General features: G+C 49.1%; 1 protein-coding gene across 18 annotated transcripts in view; it reads left to right on the top strand.

Moving 5' to 3' along the window:
• Window positions 1-20920, top strand: part of CTBP2 (C-terminal binding protein 2) — a 172762-nt gene that overhangs the window by 16170 nt on the left and 135672 nt on the right. The window contains exon 1 of one of the 18 annotated variants that reach the window (XM_034931673.4): window positions 11460-11560. The exons of 15 other annotated variants lie outside the window; for them this stretch is intronic. The gene's annotated coding sequence lies outside the window, so the exon portion shown is untranslated. Of the gene's footprint in view, window positions 1-11459; window positions 11561-13783; window positions 13950-20920 lie in introns of those variants that run through there. 2 more of the 18 variants (XM_055093446.2, XM_055093448.2) reach the window with 2 other exon arrangements.

Raw genomic sequence — 20920 nt, 5'->3', positions numbered from 1 at the left:
GAAAGAAGATTTTATATAACTCAAATAACCCACTAAATTATTTGAAACTTGGAATATGGATTTCTGCTGTACTCATCCTCATTCTTTGAAGAGGGATTCTCCACCCTCCAACATTACCAGGCATTTCTAGGAAGGCAGAGGAAATTTCCTGGGTGTCTGATAAAATTGGAGCTAGTTCCGTATTCAGATGCACTTGACATTTCACTCTTGACCGGGCAGCAGTGTGTATTGAGATGAGGCTGGGCAGTGTCAGAGCATACCTGCTAGAAAAGAAATTGGTTTTGCAGATTATATTTTAGTAAAATCTGAACTGCTCAGTGAAGCACACTATTACTATCTATGTACACAAGTCAAAGATGGATGCCACAGAGTTGATGTTTTTAACATTGGCCCGTGTGAGCAAGAACATGGATCAGTAAAAGGTGCATTTACCTCCCACTGCAGGCAAATATGCTTAACCTTCAGGAGCGCCCCCGAGGCCCTCACTTGTGCCTCTAGCCTGTTTCATCATGATGCAAGCGGATTTGGGAGTGATACCTGCTGTTTTAGAACTGAGAGTGAACTCGTTTTGTGGCAAATCCTTTTTATCTTGATCAGGGAATTTATTAATTAGTAGGCTTCAGCGAGGCTGGTAACCTAGCTTGTTTCTGTTTGCAGAAGTACTTTGTTATACATTGGCTTATTTTATTTTTAGTAACAACCCTGTTGTGAGGCAGTGCGATTATTTCCCACTTGAGGAATTGGCAAGCCGCATAGACTGGGCTCACAGTTAATTAATGATCGAGAGAGATCCGAACTGGTTCTCCTCCACCAATACCAGGCCGTCTAGAGAATGGTTGTGTATTCACATAACCCTATTCTAGGGATGAGCGGGTGGGTGCAAATTCGAAGGCCAGAAGGGAAGCAGGAGAATCCAGTTTCAAGAGTCTGGAGCCTTTGGCGGGAGTCCCCCGTGTTGAAAGGTGAACATGAAAGACCATCCACAGGTGTCCTTAGATGAAGAAGGATTTAAGGGACTCTGTTTGCCCCTTGATAGGAGGTTTGTAACTGGGGTCTTGAGCAGAAAGGAATTGCTCTTCTTGGTTTGAGTGACTGCTTTCTGGGGAGCGTCTGGGTGCTTTTTGAGTTGCATGCAGAGCCATTTATGGTGAGAGAAATTATGACCTGACTAATTGGCCCAGGGCTAGGTGTTTTGGGGCTCTGCACTGAGGCCTCTGTGCAAGGAGCTTGTCTGCTTGAATATGGAAAGTGATAGTCTTTGGGGCCCTGGCAGTTTCTTTTGGGGCTGCTTTTGGACTTGAGTTAGCAAAGAAATGACTTTATGATTTATGGTGTTTATGAAGAATACCTATCCGTTTTCACATAGACATCTTAATAGAGATTAAATACAAAATAAAGTGGAATGCATGAACGGAGATATTCCCATAAGCAATATTGTAGTTTTAGGCAGTGTAATTATGTTTTGTACACTTCCCGATTAAGCAGTTATGCATTACTGGGGAAACTACCTTTTAGAGATTTAGAAAAGCTTTAGAATTTAGTAAATCAAAAAAAAATAGGTATACAATATTTTAGACATAGGGTTTCAGCATGTTACATGGTGTGATAATGCAGTGCCATTGAGGTGAATTTTTTCTTTTTTTGAAATGGAAGGCTCACTCTGTAGCCCAGGCTGGAGTGCAGTGGCGAGTTCTCCGCTCACTGCAACCTCCGCCTCCCGGGTTCAAGCAGTTCTCCTTTCCCAGCCTCCCGAGTAGGTGGGATTACAGCACTCCCAGCTAATTTTTGTGTTTTTTAGTAGAGACAGGTTTTCACCATGTTGGTCAGGCTGGTCTTGAACTCCTGACCTCAAGTGGTCGGCCTGCCTCAGCCTCCCAAAGTGCTGGGATTACAGGTGTGAGCCAACACACCCGGCCGGTTGAGGCGAATTTGCTTCTTCTGAACATTGCCTGTGGAATGAAGGTGCACCCCTACTGTGTGCGGGATGTCGTGGGGGGCTGCCGGGCTACAGGGAAGAAGAGCAAGGAGGGTTTATCTGGAGTTCAGCAAAACAGTGGTGGATTTCCGCGAGCTGGGATGGGCAGAGGTGGCCACATTAGGTTTGGAGTTAGGCTGAAGGGGGTGTGCTGAGGCTAAATGTGGGAGAGGGAACCCAAGGTAGGAGCCTTTCAAGTTCGCGTGTCCTTTCAGCTCCCACGTCCTGGCCACTAAACCACGGGAGGTAACGAAATGATTTTCCCTGAGTAAACCGTCTGAAGCGGAGCTGCATCTCAGGCAGCCTCTGCGAGCATGTGCATCACAGAATCCTTCCTCCTGGTGTCTTCTGGGTGTTGCTGATTTCAAGGAAGCCTGGTGGGGTGTGTGCTGGCTCAGCCACCCCTCAGTTGCAAAGCTCTTGGGGGCCGCAGAGGATTTCACAGTTCACTGCATAAAGCAAGTCATTTAATTTTATCATTTGCTTTTTGAGAAGGATCAAGTTTTCAAAATCCTATGTAGAAATAATTTATATACAGTAAAATACCCTTTAGCATGCAGTTCTGCCAGTCTTGACGATCTAGGCGTCGCCAGCGGGTGGTTGCGGAACCATCCCATCACCGAGGAAAGTTCTCTGTGCTCCTATGGAGTTCCTGCCTCCCCGCCCTGACTCCCAGCCTCCAGCCACCCCTAAGGAAATCACTCCTTTTTGATAGTAGAAGGGCCAGCCTAGGAAGTGTGAGGAGTTTGGTAGATGCTGGTGTGAGAGGCCAGTAATTTCCAGGACATTTGTAATATCCAAGGATTATGCGTGAGCCCCAGGGGTGCTCTGGTCACAGCAGATGGACTTGGCTTGGATGACACCCCTCGTCTCCCCAGTGCCATCCTAGGGATGCCTGAGACTCCAGGAGCTTGGCTCGTCTGGACAGGTCGGACCAAAAGCCAGTCACTGCAGTGTGAGTCGTGTCTGAAACCAGCAGATAAACACCTCCTCCGCAAAGTAGGCAAACCGCCCCCGTCCCCCGCAAACCCAAGAGTGGGCAGTTCTGGGCCACACTTGCAGGCCCTGGTGCATCTAAGGCCATGCTCCCTGGGCTCCCCAGGGACACTCACAACAGCTGCCTCTCCACACTGTGTCCCACCAGCCCCTCTTGGAAAGTGCCTGGGAACAGGTGCCTCTTCGTCCGCCATAGCCGCTGGCTCCAGGTCCAGAGGGACTGTGAGTGACTGCCAGGCCAGGGCCGCTTTCTCCTTTCTCTGTGGGGGAAGTGGCTTTGGAGGGAGCCGGGCAGTGTGCTAACCGTGTGCATGTCGTGTGTTTGCCGCGTGCTCACTGTGTACTTGCTGTGTGCTTGCTGTGTATTTACTGTGTGCTTGCCATGTGCTTACTGTGTGCTCGCTGTGTACCTGCTGTGCATTTGCCGTGTACTTGCTGAGTGTTTACCGTGTGCTTACTGTGTGCTCGCTGTGTACCTGCTGTGTATTTGCCATGTACTTGCTGTGTGTTTACTGTGTGCTTGCCATGTGTTTACTGTGTGCTGTCTCCCTGCTTGCTGTTCCGTGCTCCTGTGACTTCTGGGTGGTCTGGGGTGGTTGAGCACCCTCAGGTCCCCATTTGTTTTCCTGAAGGTAGAGACCAGTCAGGATGGCCACCTTTTTGTGGTCAAGAAGGGTGGTTTGTGGAAAGCCCAGAGGAATGAGAGCTTCTGAGGTGGGGAAGGTCAGCTGCCCTGAGGCTGGTGCCAGCCCCGAGGGTAGATGGCCATGCTTGCAGTCCTGGGCTCCACTTTCAACCCCGCCAGCTCCTTATGCGTCAAATAGGACGCTAGTCACTAGTTCCTCTCACAGGAGGAGGTAATGAGAAGGCACTGGAGACTTGTGCCCAGGTGCCCAGCAGAGGAGATGCTTGGCAGGAAGTCCCTATTGCACTCTGGGATATAAGCTGCAACTGACTCATTGCCTCATGGTTTTTGTTTTTATTTTTATTTATTTATTTTTTTTTTTTTGAGACAGAGTCTCACTCTGTTACCCAGGCTGGAGTGCAGTGGTGTGATCTCAGCTCACTGCAGCCTCTCCTCTGCCTCCCAGGTTCAAGCGATTCTCCTGTCTCAGCCTCCCGAGTAGCTGGGATTATAGCCAGTCTGTCAGGCCTGGCTAATTTTTGTATTTTTAGTAGAGATGGGGTTTCACCATGTTGGCCAGGCTGGTCTCAAACTCCTGACCTCAAGTGATCTGCCTGTCTCGGCCTCCCAAAGTGCTGGGTATGCAGGTGTGAGCCACCGTGCCCAGCCACGTCATGGTTTTTAATATTCTTTTTATTGTTTTTTTGAGACAGGGTCACACTCTGTCACCCATGCTGGAGTGCAGTGGTGTGATGTTGGCTCACTGCAACCTCCACCTTCTGGGTTCAAGTGATTTTCCTGCCTCAGCCTCCTGAGTAGCTGAGATGATAGGCACCCACCACCATGTCCAGCTAATTTTTATATTTTTTGTAGAAATGGGCTTTTGCCATGTTAGCCAGGCTGGTCTCGAACTCCTGACCTCAGGTGATCCACCCCCCTTGGCCTCCCAAAGTGCTGAGATTACAGGCGTAAGCCACTGCACCCGGCCCTTGATATTATTTTCTTTCAGTTGGGAGAAACTTGAAATGAGTCTTGGAACTTGTAAAATTGTTAAGTGGGGATCACTGCATTTGCTAATTTTCTGGACGTTGCCCGAAATGTCCTTTCGGAGCTCATTCTTTGTCCCCTTCCCTCATCACATCAGTCAGGCTGAGGGCAGGTTTAAGCGGCAGTCATCGTGATTGGCCAGCCCTGACTGGCATTCCCGTGATCTCGGTGCATCTTGTATGCATGCATTTGCAGTATGAGAAAACCCTTTGATGCCTTTGAGCTCAGACTAAATGTGACCTTGATTCCTGGCCTGAAATTAATGTCTAAGCATTCTTGGCTTCTTCTGGGTGGTCGTCTGTGAACAAACTGCCATGCAGTGAGTGTGATGGAAACATACCCTCCAAAGACATACATAGCTTAGCAGATTTCAGCGGGGCTTCCCAGTGTAGTGTGAGGACACTTGGGTACATGGGGTTAGTAGCTGAAAGGTGGGTGGACACCCCATCGTGTCTTTATTAAGGGTTCAGGGACAGTTCAGCAAGGGTTGGGGAAGGGGTGTGCTGGACGCTGAGTGGAAGTTGCGAATGTGTGTGGCCACCGGTCTGCTTTCGGATGGTGAGAGCAAAGTTCTTTACTGTCTGGAAAGGTGATCTGGGGACCTTTTCACAGGTCACCAGCCACCTGTGCTCTGTGATGTGCAGCTGTGAGCACAGTAGGGCCGCAGTTCTAGGCAGCCACAGGGCCTCCTGGTGTCCTGGATACAGGATGCTTTCCCAGAACCCTTCTGGGGCTCCACATCTATCTCCACACTTTGGGTGGGGAAGTTGCTTCCCTTGGGTGGATCCAAAAATTCCAGCTGACTTGGAGGGAAGTGAGTTGAGAGCCCCTCCAGCGGTGCTTGTTCAGGTGAGTAGCTTTTGCTATTACATGCCCAGGCCCAGCTGGCCTAGGCTGGAAGCTCCCAGAGTCCAAAAAACAGGGGCTAATGAACAGTCGAGAAAAAAACAAGGCAGACAGTCTTTTGGGGGTGTGCAGTATTAAATCACTTTGAAAGGGGACCACTTAAGAAAATCCTCTGCCCTCATTCAAGAATATTAGAAATACATTAATTTGGTGGAATAATTATAATAGTAGCTACCATCTTTTTTTTTGAGACAGTCTAGCTCTGTCACCCAGGCTGTACAGTGATTGTACAGTGGTGCAATCTCGGCTCACTGGAACCTCTGCCTCCTGGTTTGAAGCAATTCATGCCTCAACCTCCCATGTAGCTGGGATTACAGGTGTGCGCCACCACACCCGGCTAAATTTTGCATTTTTAGTAGAGACAGGGCTTCACCATGTTGGCCAGGCTGCTCTTGAACTCCTGGCCTCAAGTAATCTCCCCACCTCAGCTTCCCAAAGTGCTGGGATTACAGGCATGAGCCACCTCGCCTGGCCAATAGTATCTACTGTCTGTTGAGTGCCAGGAATGTGCCAAGCAGGGAAGATGGAGATGTATTTGGTGGATGCATAATAGTAACGGCTAGAGACAAAGTAGACTCAGAGAAGCTCAGTGACTTTCCCAGGAACACACAGCTCTTTGGCAGCTGCTGTATGGAAACCACAGTGGGACTCATCAGAAGCCGGTTCCTTTGCACAGTTAGCCGAGTGAAGAGACGGACGGGCACAGGTATGTTTGGAGTTCTTAAGTTCGTCATCTTGCACCCAAGAATCAAGGTCGCAGGGTGAAGCTCCGTAGTTCTGGAGCCTGAAAGGCATTTGACATCCTGGCTGGAAACCTACATTTTTGTTTTACATTTATTTGGGTAGTGGTTTGCTGGTCTGTTTTTTTTTTTTTTTTTTTTTTTTTAACCATTTGGCTTGGAGAAATTTTCCCTTTGCTTATGGTAATTACCCTTTCCTGATATGTAAATTGATTACAGCGGCTCTTTCCAATCTTACACATTTGATTATCCACGAGCCTCCTTCTCTGCCTCTTAGTTAATCTTATTTTTAGCACAGTCCTTGAAACCTCAGTGTGAGACTGTCCATCTTCCGCTGTTTCTGAACTGCCGAAGGTCATTTTCACCAGCCCCGTCAAACGCGGATGTGTTTCAAGTCAAACACAGCCATTTGAACCAGTTTCAAACAGTTGCCTTTCAAGTGTCAGCGTGGTGGGGACAGGACCTGCCGCATGAGGTCCGTGTTGCTTGGGATAGTCTCGAATCACCCAGCGTGACTCCGTTGGCTCCCTTGGTTCAGTCGGCTCCAGGATGAGTGCACTTGACCAGAAGCTCCGGCGACACTGAGATTATAAGGGAGCCAGGTGAGCGGAGGCTGCGTTGTGGACACCAGCCAAGTCCGGGTGGGAGGAGGCACCAGGACCTATCAGCAACCTGCCCTGGACTTTGTTTCCTCATGTGTGTGTCTAGGGCTTTGCAGATGATTTGCTCCAGATGGAATTAATGCTGCAGTTGTTAGAAGAGCATCTCTGGCTCCGCTTCTGAAGCTAATCACCACCTCTGTTTTTGTAAGTTAGTGAGAGGAGCGTGGCTGGCTATGAGGGTGCAGAGGTGCCCCTCCTGTGGTCCCCTGGGGTCTTCTCTGCATCTGAGTCTTCTCAGAGGCCACGTGAGTGAGTAGCCCCAGTGGACTCCGGATGTTTTGTGAGCCTTACCTCGATAAGAATAAAAACGTTTTGGTGTGTGATTTGATTTGTTTGCTAGAAGATTAGTACAAAAGCAGGAAGGAAAAAGAACGTGGTGGAGGTGATTGCTAGAGGCTGGCAGAAGGTTATTTACGGATTTTTGCTGACAGTCCCTGTTGAAAGGAATTCCCTGTGAGATTTATGAAGCCTTTCCAATTTATTGTCTTTCCAAGTAAGGTAAGCAAATAAATAAGTTATTCTATTTTATTATAAACACAGCCAATGTAAAATTAAAAATAAGAGGAAATGGGGCTCCATTTTTTCAGCCTAGTGTGTTTCAGGAAAGCATCTTGGAGAGGCTTTTTGTTTTGTTTTTGGCTCCAGCACATTGTGCATTTAAAAGATAAAGTCGGTGCCTTGATGTTGTATGTGCAGGTCACCATCCTTGGAGGGAACTGGTTGCAGCCTTGGTGGGGTTGACAAGATGGTGAGGACAGAGGAGCTGGGATATTCAGGACCAGCCCACCAGAGTCACCAGGGACTCCCAGGCCCCTTGGGAAATAAGGCTGAGGGGTTCGAGACTCTGCTCTGGGTTTGGCCACAGCCGCTGCCCCCAGAAGGGACTCTTGACTCCTGAGGCCCACGTCCTAGCAAACTGGTGACATCTTCCTGCATCCTTCTTCCTGTTGTCTTGATTTCTTTGTCTCTTCTCCTTAAACTCAGAAATTGTTGGTGCTTTCAGTATCTTGGCGAATTGTGATTTTGTTGATACAGATGTGTAAGGACCCACATGGGAAATTCAGATTTTTAGGTAAAGAACAAGCAGGAATATGAGACCTTGTCGTAAACAAACCTCTCGTTTTCGGCGGTGATGTCAGTGCTGAAGATTTGGGTGGGTCAGGTTTGGTGACCTGTGTCCCACCAAAGGCAGCTCCTGCTCCTGACACGAGCCCGGAGCCCATTTGAAATCGCTCCTGGCTCTTTCAAGGCCCTGGGCAACGCCATCAGGGAAACATCCTGTTACCATTTTGGGAGAATGTTTTACGTCTCTGCCCCTAGATGTCCCTGTGCTAGTGAAGCTATTTTGGGGGGACTAATAGGCAGCGTTTGGACGGTGTCTTGTAACTGTCAACTGATGACTTCAAGTTCGTTGGCCCCTGCTGTGTAGTAGGTGCATGTTGAAGATAGAGTGAGTCACATTCTCTGCAAGGGTTTGTTTTAGGAGCAAAAGAGGCCTAAGTAGGGAGGCTTGGAAGGTGCTGAGGGCATAATTCCTGCAAGAATGGGCTCCATGGGGTTCATTTTCTTTCTTTCCCACATCCTCCACAGTACCCTGTCCCACTCCTATAAGCACACGAAAGAGGAGGGCCTTTCTTCAACTCAGGGCTAATGAGCTGGGCACCAGGGGTTAGGGTGGGGGAACAGTGTGGCCGATGCTTTTCTGGAGTGGTGGCCTGAACAAGCCTGACCTGCTCCTGCCTGCAAGGAGCTGACCACCCAACCAGAGAACACTGGGCAGGCGATCAAGCTGGGTGAGCCAGACAGGGGGATGTGTCTGGGGCCTGGGGAGCCCCACCCATGCACCCTGAGGTCAGGGCTGGCCTTTCACAGGAGGTAGGCTGTGAGCTGTGAGGGTGAGGGGCCAGCCTGGGCCTCCCTCCCAGCTCACCCTCCCCTAGGAGGCCGCCCCCTGCCTGGGTCCCTCCAACCCCTTCGTTCTCATCCTTATCTGGATCTGAGAATCACCTGGAGAGCTTTGAAAAAAGATCCCAGCTTAATCCTATCCCCAGGTTCTGAGTGTGTGGTCCACAGTGGTATCTGCCTTGGTAATAAAAAGTTCCCAGGTGACTCTAATGAACAACCAGGTAGGGAACCACTGCCCAACCAGCACTCCTCAGCTGAGGCCACTTGTCCTGTTTTGCTCGTGGGCCGGAAGGGATGGGCTGGAGAATCAGGTAAGTCCTAACTTCCCTGCCCCACAGACTGGGAGCAGGGTCAGAGGGCAGGAGGCTGCCCTGGGAGGGCGACTTCTTAAATGCACACCTGACTGACAGGTACGCTCCTGCTGTGGGGCCAGGCAGGAGAGCAGCACAGGGGCACCCAGGGCCACACACCGAGAAGTGTCCCGAGTGGTGGGCCCAGTGTGGCCTGGCTTCCCATCAGCAGGTGAGGGTCATCTTTCAGGGCTGTTTCACTTCCTCAAAAGAATGCAGTGGAATGAGCTCCGTAGGGTGAGGTGCCTGTGTGCGTGGGGATGGAGAGGAGGGCTAGCTGCTGGGATGCCAGAAATGAAGGGAGGCTGGGATCTTCCTGCCTTGGTCCATGTGTAGCTGGAAGGAGAAAGCAGCCGTTGCCTAGGAGACAAAGCTGGAGGGCTTGACTCAGACCATGGACCTCTTGAGGCTTCCTGCCTGGGTGGGGGATCAGCCCAGAAACCCCACGAGGCGATGGGGGATGGGATGGGGAAGGTCATATATGCATTTCTATAGAAAAAGAATCTGGCTTTCCAGTGTCTCAAGGGATTCCGGGACCTTACATTTTTTTCAGAGCCCTCAGATGGGAATCCTTGGCCTCCAAAGGTGGGAGGCTGTCTTGTGGACAGTAGGGAGAGAGGGTCGTGGAGCGGGTGCTGCAGGGAACAAAGGACACCTGGAGGCATTCCTGGGCGTTGGCTTCCTTCCTGGTGGTTGGGCTTTTGTAGAAGGCAGAGTCAGGGAGAGACTGGGGACTTGGTTTCCTCCCGGGGTGCAGGAGGAAGTAAACCTAACAGTGATACCTGGATCAAGAAGGGGCTCCCCTCTAGCCCAGCGCAGTGAGTGGGGGCGCACCAAGGCATCCATGCACAATGTAGCCTCGCCGCTGCCTATGACGGGAAGGTTTGAGGTTGTGAACGTCGGCTAAGGTCCCCGGGGGTTGGCTGTTGGGATGAACGTGGGTTCTAGTATTATTGAGGTTGAGTATACTGGGGGCAGGGGGCAGGAGGAGCTAAGCAGCAGGGTAGGTGGAGTGGGGAGGGCTATGCCTGACTCCCTCTCCAGGCTGGGAGGGAACAAGGGGAAAGGCTGGGGGAAGATGGGAGGAGGCCTGGCCACACGCATCTGTACTGTTGGCTCCTTTCCCCAAGGACCCGCAGAGGTGGCCCAGGGTGCTGGGCGCTTCACCCTCCCTCATTGGTCAGGTTCTCTTCGTCCTCCCGCGCCGCGTGTCTGGGGCTGCTGTGGTCGGGGGGCAGAAAAGGAGGGGCCTGCCAGCCTGGTTCTCCAGCCTTTGTGGGCTTCGATTGGTCCTGCCTGGCAGAGTGCTCTTTGCTCAGAGGAGTCACCAGCAGTTGCTGGGAGCGGTAGGATTATGGTCCCTACCTGGGGTTCAGAACAAGAACTGTGCTGTGAACTCCCCTGGTTGAAGCAGAGGGCCAGGAAGCAGAGGGACCTGAATTCCCCACCAGGCGGTCCCTACAGAGGCATGGACCTTCCTTTCTCCCCCCCTTCCTCCTGCCCTGTTGTCTCTGCTGAGCAGGGCACGGGGGGCTTCCGCTGGGTGCACTTGAGTTGGCCTAGATTTGAATCTGCTCTTACTGCCGTGGACTCTGGCATGAGACTCTAAGCCTCAGTCTCTCCACCTCTGAGTTGGGAATGATAACAGAATTACTTGATGTTGGTCATGTTGGCTGTTGGTGATGGGTTTGTTAAATCTGGTCATTGGGGCTGCTCAGTATTTGCATTTTCAGAACAGCATGCAGCGAGTAACTAGTGCTCCAGGACAGGACTTCGGAATGTTTCCATTTGTTCCTTCTGATCATGTCCTTTTCAAATCTGATCTGTAGTTTGTTTCTTGCCTGATATCCTACCTGCTAAGTTTTACATGCCTTTATGTGCGTTTCTTTTTGGACACGTTTTATCACCCATGCAGAAAGAAGCTGCTCCAGTCTTCCAGCCGTGGTTAGGAAGTGCCTGCCATTCGGAAGTCAGTTGTAGTTTTCCACATGGTCGGCTGAATAGGAATGAGGCGCTTCCCTGTCCCTAAAAGAGCTCACAGTGTGGAGGAGAGATGGTACACTTCTGCTTTAGGCTTTGAGAGTCTTCGTAAATACAACTTTGATTAAATTTGTTCATGTTGGCTTATTATTTCCAAGGCAAAAACAGTCATTTCGAAAGACTAGACTAGCCTCTTTAAAGTGATTTAGAGTTTATAGTTGTGTTCAAATGCGTTCTAATTACACCCTCCAAACAACAAGCCTCTGTTTTCAGATGGAGAAAACAAAAGATTCAGATTGAAGGACTGCTCAGACACCCTCCGAAGAGGTGGCCCTGCCTGCGCTCCTCCTGGCTGCAGAGTACCCCACCAGCGCGTGAGCCTGTTTCCCTGTCCCCTGGTTTTGAGTTTCTGGCCTGATCGTTGCATGCTTGGCTTCACTGCTACTTTGTGAAACTCTGCTGAGATTTTAACCTGGCCTCTACTTTCAGGGCACGATGGGATTGAGACACATCTTGGGGGAATGGGTAGGCAGGTGAGCAGGTCTGAGGAGGAGGCTGGGTCTGCCTTGACCTGTCCTCTCCCATCTCTACATACTTACCAGCAATCAGTGCTTGATGCTGAAGGTCATACTGAGATGGAGGCTATGGGCAAGAGTTTGAATCTGTGTGGTCTTCTTTGGGTGCTCACTGACCTGCTGTATGTGGATTTCCATGCACCAGACACATGCTCTTAGAATGTGCCTGGCAGCTTGAGCAGGATTGAGGGATCTAGAGCTTTCTCCTGGCTGCTTCCCCCACAATCAAGGAGATTTAGCAAGCAGGTGCAGGGCCAAGTTCAGGGATGTGGGCCACAGGCAGGCCCTTTAAATCCAGTCATCCATTTTGATTCTTCTCTCCTTGTGGTATCTGTCACTTGTCAAAAAAGACTTCGTCTTCTGGGGCTGTCATTCTAAGCGTCATTTTGCCATACCGTTAAAATTTTCTGAGTGTTTGCTTGATTTGTGTTTATTGAAACTAAATTCATTAGGATGATGTGAAAATAGCACTCCGCTGTTTACCAAATCGGATTCTTGTTGTTGGTATTTCAGTACATCATCTGTTCTCACTTGAATGTCGTGGAATTTGTTGGTAAAGTGCTGTGCAGATGAAAACCCATATTTTAGTGGAGTTTTTTTTATTCAAATAAGTTTATAAGTATTATATACCCAAGGTGCTTGATTTGCCATTTGATGCAGTCTGTACGGATGTGCGAATACTGGTGCTTGGCTTGGGCTTTGAGAGTTTGGGGGTGTGCTGGGAGACAGCTGCAGGGATTAGGACTCTACCAGGTGCTGAGTCAGAGGCTGGTTGGAAATCCTCCTCCTCCAACTCCGCCCCGCGCCAGCTGTTTGACTGCTGCCAAGTCCCCCAACTGTGGGGACCCCAGGCCTTCATCTGTGAAATGGCCATTCCTGTGTTTCTGACAAGGCTATTGGAAGACTTCATTGAAGACACTGTATTGGTTTTTCAGCACTTTAACATCTCTGGACTCAAGTTGTGTCATAAAATTGATCACAAGCCATAGTTTAATTGACGGCATTTTTTTTTTTCTCCCTTAGTGGTTTATAAAATGATGCTGGTCTAAGGTTTGATGATGTCTTAGACTTGAAGAACATGAACCTGTTTTTGCAAAAGTTTTAGAGTTTGGCATTTTCCAACAAAAAGGCAGTTGCTGGACTTTTGAATTGGTCAACGAAATTCCACTTGTTACCAGAGGATTTACTAGTTGCATTTCTAGAGTTGTTGGCCTCTCTTTTCTGATTTGATTCAGTGGTCAGATCATCCAGGGTTCTTGTGTTCAGAGACCCAGAGTGCTATAATGCTTCCGAAATAAGCCTGACCTAAGACTGAGACAGAAGGTGAGTATGGCGGAGACCACCAGGTGTCCACCAAAGGGCCCTGCTTCCCTTCCACCACCTCAAGTATCTGTCGGAGGCTCCATGATAGTTCCCACATGGAATGTGGGTGGCAATGTGTGTCGCTTCCCGGCAGCACTAATTAAGAAACAAGTGTGCCTTGCTCAGTTTTTCTCCTGTTGACTGTCAGCTGGATGTGGAAAATCCAGCAGAGAATGCCTAGGTGCTAGGGGAGGATTCTGAGTGCCTGAATCACTCTGTGGAGCAGAGTTGCCCATTAGGAACATGAGCCTGATGTTCTTGTGATTTAGAAATCAAATTCTAATGTGTTGAGCTGATACACAATTTTAGGCTTGTTTGTTAAAGCAGACAATGTGAACGTAAGTAGTACAGTGAGTTGGGTAGTCCCAACCCGCCGCTGCCCCCTCCCTGTCCTACACTTGCTTGGGTTAGATAGAAAGCAGCACCGTCTCCCATTCACCAGCCTAAATGAACCTCATGGCTTCACTTCACTCATTCTTGCCCATTTATTCACTGAGTCCTGTAGATTCTGCCCCTCCCTTCTGCCCTTGTTTGGGGGCCTCACACCTACCCAAATAGCATCCACCTAAACACTTTGGGTTCGGCTAGGTGCCCTTAAAGCCTGATTTTCAAACGTTGGAGAAGTTTAGAAGCAAGTTGGGCTGTAAAATTGCAGCAATGACCTGGCGTGGTGTGGCAGCCATGAAGACGCTCCTGATCTTCTGCTTCTGGGAATGTGAGTGACTGGTGGCCCCAGCTGCTACGTTCTGAATCCGGCCGTGGAAATCCAGCATGGCGTTCCCAGACAGCCTGCGCTCTGCGGGCTGCTCCCAGCCGGGGACAGCAGGTGAAGACTCCTCCTCCCCAGCCTCCTGCCTTCCCTGCCATCTCATCTGCATCTGCTGTCAGACTTGCGTCTCCCTCTGCCTCCCCGCCTGTCTGCCTCCCCAAGAAGTCTCTTCCAGAGCTGATCGTGTCTTGGCTTCGGTTTTTGGAAGACCCGAGCCAACACACATCGTATTTGAGACACAGTGGGTCGGAGGCGATACCCAGGAATTTTCTCCAGCTTGGACAGCAAGCCCTTTCCCCTCTCTGGGTGGCAGTGTGCCTCCCTCTAAAATGAGGGGGCGATGCTTGGCAGTTTCTAGAACCTGTTCAGATCAAGGCAACCTGGGAGTTAGAGTTCCGCTGCTCTTGTCTGGCAGTACAGTCGGTCTCTAAATATGCTTTTATTGTACCTTCCCCACCATCTGGGTGAAGCATCAGTAATGAAAATGGAGTGGAGGCTGCATTGACCTTTTCGAGTGTCCACGCACTATATTTTAACTGGGAAGTTGCATGTATTTTCTATACTTAATACTTTAAAAGCCTCTTGGGCCTCTTGAGAGGCTTGTAAGTGCAGCCCACGTGTGACTTGAGCTGGGAACGCAACTTCAGATTGAGAAGTCCCACTTTTATAGGACACAGCATTTAACAGCAGCTGCGTCCAAGTCGTGTGGCATTTAGCAGCGTGTTTCCAAGTGGACCTGGGGTAATCACTTTGCTCTTGGGGAACCGTGGCCAAGGGCTGCCCTGCCTCCAAAGAGGCTCAGCGAGGGAAGGCTAGAAGTCCTGTGGGCTGGCCAGGCATGGTGGCTCACACCTGTAATCCCTGCATTTTTGGGTGGCAGAGGTGGGTGGATCACCTGAGGTCAGGAGTTCGAGACCAGCCTGACCAATATGATGAAACCCCGTCTCTACTAAAAATACAAAAATTAGCTGGGCATGGTGGTGTGCGTCTGTAATCCCAGCTACTTGGGAGACTGAGGCAGGAGAATCACTTGAACCTGGGAGGCAGAGGTTGCAGTGAGCCGAGATCATGCCATTACACTCCTGCCTGGGCAACAAGAGTGAAACTCTGTCTCAAAAGAAGAAAAAAAAAAAAAAAAGAGAAATCCTGTGGGCTAAACCTGGGGGTTCTTTGCCCTGCTTCCAAGCCCTGTACAGCCAGCATGTTGCACATGTCATTGTCCTGGGGTTTTCTTCCCAGAGGGCCCTTTTCGGTGCAGGGTCCTCTGTTTCATCAGCCTGCATTAGCACAAACAACCCTGACCGTGTCCTGGACCTCCTTGAGCTCACAGGCAGAGGTTGCTGCTCTGTCGTGTGCTGTTTGCAGACTTGGACTTGGAGTAGTTATTCTCCCTGTGCCTCCAGGGCCTTGGTCCTCACAGGTGTTTCTGTGCTCCTCCTTCCAGAGACAGGCCTCCCGTGAATCACTCTGAATAAAATGTTCCCAGCTGAGGTTTTGGAGTCTCCTTTGGAAGGTTGTCTTGGTATTGTTTTCAGTCTCTTGTTAGGAAAACCGGACAGGTGGGTCTGATCATTTACGATGAACGTGCACACCACCCCCGGGTTCGGCAGGACACACTGTGCCCCCAGCCTTGGTCATCTTCTGTTTGACCACATTTCTTGGCTGAATTTCAGATCTTCACCTGGAGCACGGGTCTCATGACCTAAGGTCAACCTGTTTGTGGTTCTTTCTGTTTTTTCTTTGAGGTAAAACTTAGAGGAAGTGTTGGGAGGGAAGTGGGGATTGGTGGGGAAGGGGCATGAGGTCAAATGAAATGCATGACCTTAAGTGTGCCATTTGGTTAGTTCTAACACACGCACATACCTGCGTACCCCCCAAAGCCCTACCAAGAGCTACAGTCACTCCAGAAAGTCCCCTTGGGGCCCTGCCAGGCTGTCCCCACCCTCACCTCCCTGATCATCTCAGGCCACCACTGTTTTGGTTTCTTTTCCTTCAACAGAGGTAGTTTTGCCTGTTCTAGAATTTCATGTAATACTACATAATACATGTATGTACATTATACACAGCATATACATGTATACATACAATTTAATATGTATGTATATTATGACACGTACCTTTTTGCATGAAGCTTTTTTCATGCCACACACATGATGTATTTGAGATTTTTAAGACATTTTGGGCCAGATTATTCTCTTGTTCCTTTTTACTTCTGAGTAGTATTCCACTGAATGACTCGACCGCAGTTTCTTTACCCGCTCACCCATTAATGGACACTTGGGCTGTTTCCAGCTTTTCGCTATTCTGAGCAAGTAGCTATGAACCATTCTCATGCATGTCTTTTTGTGGACATATGATTTCATTTCTCTTGGGTAAGTTCCTAGAAATGGAATTGCTGGGTCATGGAGTAGGTGTATGTTTAGTCTTACAAAGTGGTTATAACATTTTATGCTTCCACCAATCATGTATGGAAGTCAGCTATTTTTTAAACCACCCTACAGAATGTTGGCTTTCTGCTTGGGTGGTGGAGTGGGATGGGAGGGTGAGTGGGTAAGGCCCCCTCCTCTCCCTTGACCCCCACCTCCCTACTAGCAGGATGGGGGCAGGGGTCTGCACTGTTGGCTTTGCTGGGCGTGGGCTGTGGAGTTCACATGCTCTGGAAGATGTAGCTGTGTCCTCTATATTAGGGTGGGGCCTGTTTCTCTTGCTTTTCCTGGCTATTCTGAACAATTCTTGTTCCTTCATTCCTTCCCCCCGCCTCCCAATGTCTCTCCCTTCCCCTGCTTCCTCTTGTCCCCAAAATACCATGCTCTCTGATGAAGCTCCAGGCTAGTAAGTCAAGAATGAAGGTCGTGGCCTTTGGTACCTGGTGTATTCCTGGTTCTTTCTGACATCTGTGCCCACTGTTTTGCATTCATGACTGACAGAAGTGGACTTTTGGAGCCTACTCATGGTCACATGGTAGCACATGCTGTCCTAGTTTGCTTCCGTGTGAGGATGGACACTTGGCTAAGTAGGTGTTCTAGACAGCTGCTCCCAGAGCAGCCTCACCATGAGCTGGGCCACCCCAGAACCCGGCATCTGGGTGTGCTAGCCTCATGGGCCTCAGGAAGCTGCAGCCAGCTCTTCCAAGTCTCTGGGGTCATTACTTTTAGAAGCGTGTTTTATAGGGTTACTAGAATGTTCTCTTAAGTGGATTCCATTTTATGTATTTATATCCTACCTCTTTCAAGAAAGTTCTTTGAGGACTCAATAGGATGCCGTAATAGGGGTTGAGATTGGGGGAGGGCCAAAATTGATTTTAAAATGCAAATACAGCAACCAAAAATTTCACGACAGTTGCTGTAACAGATAACTTAAGTTGGGCAGCTGTCTCTGAGTTTAGGGAGGGACGACATGTGTCCTTCAAGGAAACGGCTTGCCACAGGGAGCTGCGTATAGGGCATAGTGATGGCTGTAAAGTGCTCTACCACCAACCATGGGCTGCCAACAGATGCCAGGCCTGGGTTCCCACAACTGCTTCTTGTGCTTGAGATTGCTGGAAAGAGTCAGAAGTACAACATGGAGGGATGTTTAGAGGGGGCCATTCCACGCGGGTCCTTCTAGGGATGCCCTTTGATTTTGGATCAAATTTACAATACCTCACCAAACACCGAGCCAATTGGTACAGGTCTATTCTCCCAAAAAATTATTGATCTCAGCTGGGCTTTTGATAGGCGTTTGAGAGAAGATGATTCACATTCTACTTTCTTCCCAGGAACTGACGTGCATGGCTAGCCCCGGTGACCTGCCAGCCTCTCAGATGTGCAGGTGGACAGTGGTTGAGGCAGGCCTGTTGGTCCAGTGACACAGACATGAGATCAGGGCAGGATTGGGCTTGTTTGGGTTGTTGATGAGCACTGCAAGGGATGAGGCAGTGATGTCAGTGGTTGCGGGTGAGCCGAGTTGGAGGGGTTGATGGAACATGCAGTTGGACAGAAGTATCTAGAAGGCAGGTGGTAAGGAGCCTCTGGAGTGCCTTTGATTTGAGAGCATGTGCATGGGGCTGAGGCAGAGTTGCCATCCCTCCTTCGTCCGTGCCTACTTCGTGTAACACTCGGCTGTTTCTTGTTTGAACTCCTTGAGGACAAAGTTATGTCTCATTTAATTTCCAGCCTTCCTTACTTAATAGTACCTGGCTTGTTCACAGTTGATGCAGTATTGGGATGGACAGAGTAGAGTAGAGAGAGAGAGAGAGAGAATGTGTGTGTGTATGCACGTGTGTGGTGCAGCAGGCAAGATAGATGGCAGCTGAGAATGGGCTACTGGCTTTGACCATCATCAGAAGTGCACACAGCTCTTTTGGATGTGTGTGTATGTGGAAGATGTGAATGTGGTGTGGAAATGTGGAAATAGCTATAGATATGTATATGTGTGTCTATATAGCGGGGGGTGGTGACCAGAATAAAAGCTTGATGGCAAGGATCAAATAAGGAATGTTGGCGCCTAGGGGAGCAGACAGTAGCTTCTCTGGGGCCGAGGCCGGGAGGTGCGAGCACATCTGCCCTAACAGGGAAGGAACAAGTACGTGGCTTGTCCTGATTGACGGGCCTGGCCCTGCCATATATTTCGGTTCATCTGTGGCTTTCTGCCTTTGCCATCCCCATCCTCAGCTGTACCGCACGTCAGTTTGTGGGGCCTGGCCTTGCGGATGGCATTTTCTGGTGCTTCCTATCCATACGCTAGGAACGGAGTTCAGCACCCAAGGAAGAGAATTCTAGCCTGAACCCAAAGAGGGAAGGCCCTTAACTCTTGTTTTTTTCACCCCAACACTCTTGATGTCTTTTAAGTCCCAGTGACTTTTGAGTTTGGCTTTGGTCGTTAAGTTTCATGACTGCCTATTTTTAAGTGGAATTAGAACTTAAGTTACCGAGAATCACAGCGTCTTGCTAGGTAGCATTCCTCTCGACCCTGCCACATGAGCTTCTGAGAGGCTAAGTGACTTGCCTGAGGTCACATAGTTGGACAAGGCAGGAAAGCACCAGCAGCTGAACTGACCCATTGCGAAGTGTGTCCAGCGGGCCCCTCCCAGGCCACCGCTGCACTGCGGTCTAGTGGTACAGGCCAGAGCCCTGGGCTCCTCCTTGCCCTCCTGCAACCTCAGTCCACTCCTGCTTCTTAGGTGGACGGCACTGGCTTTGGCTTGAGACTGGGTTAGGCATGTCATCTATTTGGTTTCTCGAATGCTCAGCCCTGACACTTCTTCAGATGTTCTTAGCATCACCCTCGAACAAACGTTGGTTGGGGATCCGGGGACCGACTTGTTTACACTTCTTCTGATTTGAGTGAAATACCAAGAGGCTGGCAGAGGGACAGCCCCTGAGCTATGGCTCCCTTTCTTAGCCCAGATCTCAAGAGCTTTCTGCTGTTTTTGCTGTCATCTCTGCTGGATGTCGTCTCTGCTACCGAGGTACAGCAGTTAGGAAACATTCGCGTCCCCATCACTCTGATCACTCTGGTCACTCTGCTGACTGGTTTTTGGACACTGAGTGTCCCATTCACTCTATCACTGTTGACTGGTTTTTGGACAGTGAGTATGTGACATGCATATGACCCATGCTTAACTCACTCGGAGCCATTATCTGAGCACTATTTGTCAGGTGCTAAGAAGGCAAGCTTCAATTGACTTAAGTTCCAGCGGGGATGTTTGCTTCTTATGAAAATGATGCTTAGTACCTCCTTACTAAGACAATGGCAGAATAGACCAGACTGTTGTCTTCAGAGATTCCCAAACACCGGATATTGACAAGGTTTGCTTTCCTAAAGTTGAGAAGAGGGCTGAAATATAAGGCTTATGTGTCTCTCTGAGCATTTTAGAAGAAAGATATATCTAAGCTCTGTGTTTAAATATAGCATGGTGTTTGCTACTCGGATGGCAAATAAGCAATTGAATATGTAGGTCATTGACTTATGAGAATGAGTTTGGAGGTTTTTTTGCATGTGATTAACGCTGTCTTACAATTGGGCTGTTGATGCTACGCCAAAATTGGGTTACACAGAGTTCAGCAAGCCATCTGGGAAGAAAACTGGAAGAATCATGAGAGGATACCTCTGTCCCCTTAAGGTGTTAGGAGTGTGACTTGGTGTTGAGCCCTGTGGCTACAGCCAGTGGCAGTGGCACCAACCACTCCCAAGTTACACTGGGGAGAAACACATCTGAGTGCCGTGCGTCTGTACATATCTATCAGGAGGGAGGGGGCAGAGGGTGATACTTCATCGAGATAAATGCCAGCGGTGTATTTTAATACATTCTTGATTCAGAAGGCACTGTTTGGAATTGCATGTTTAAAAGGAAACTGCCATCCCCTTTTGAAGGTATGTGACATTTAAAAGATCTGTAGCAGAAGATTGGTTTGACAGCTTTGAATTATAATTGAAAGAGTTTTTGTTTTAAAAAAGAAAATGATTACTTCTATTTTAAATGTCATCACAAAGACATAAATATGTTTAATCAAATTATATATTTAATGTATATAGAATATAATTTTTGTTTGTGTGGAAGAGTCACTGGTTTGTGTGTGTTTTAAGCAGCTTTAAAGCTAAGCAATGTTGATGATTTGAAAGTGATTCAGCTTTTTTGGTAAATGACTATTTAAGGGTTTATAGAATTTCAAAAAACAGTATTATTAAAATCTGTATATTTTTTATCTATACACATGTACCTAGTGGCACGTTTTGGGAGATGGAGGTACTTTTATTATTGTTGCTGACAGATAGTAAAGATAAACCGTCGAATGAATTGAAAAAAGTGGAACCTTGAAGATAATAAAGGCGGAAACAGCAGAGACGCTCCTGCAATTTTCTTTTGGATTCTTTGAATCAGCAGGGAGTTACCGGGAGTGCTAGCGTCGAGTATGCCAGCTCTCCTTAAAAGGGAGGCAGCAGGGGAGGCCCGGGAAAAGACACAGAGTGCCACAAAGACCTTTCGGGTGATACAAAAGGCTGGTGTGGCGTTTGAGGGCACCAGCAGGGTCCCCAGGCTCGAGAAG

This window comes from Pan paniscus, chromosome 8 (assembly GCF_029289425.2).
Source record: "Pan paniscus chromosome 8, NHGRI_mPanPan1-v2.0_pri, whole genome shotgun sequence".
Taxonomy (NCBI): Eukaryota; Metazoa; Chordata; class Mammalia; order Primates; family Hominidae; genus Pan; species Pan paniscus.
The sequence above is the reverse complement of the archived record's forward strand: the minus strand, read 5'-3'. Positions and strand labels throughout refer to the sequence as shown.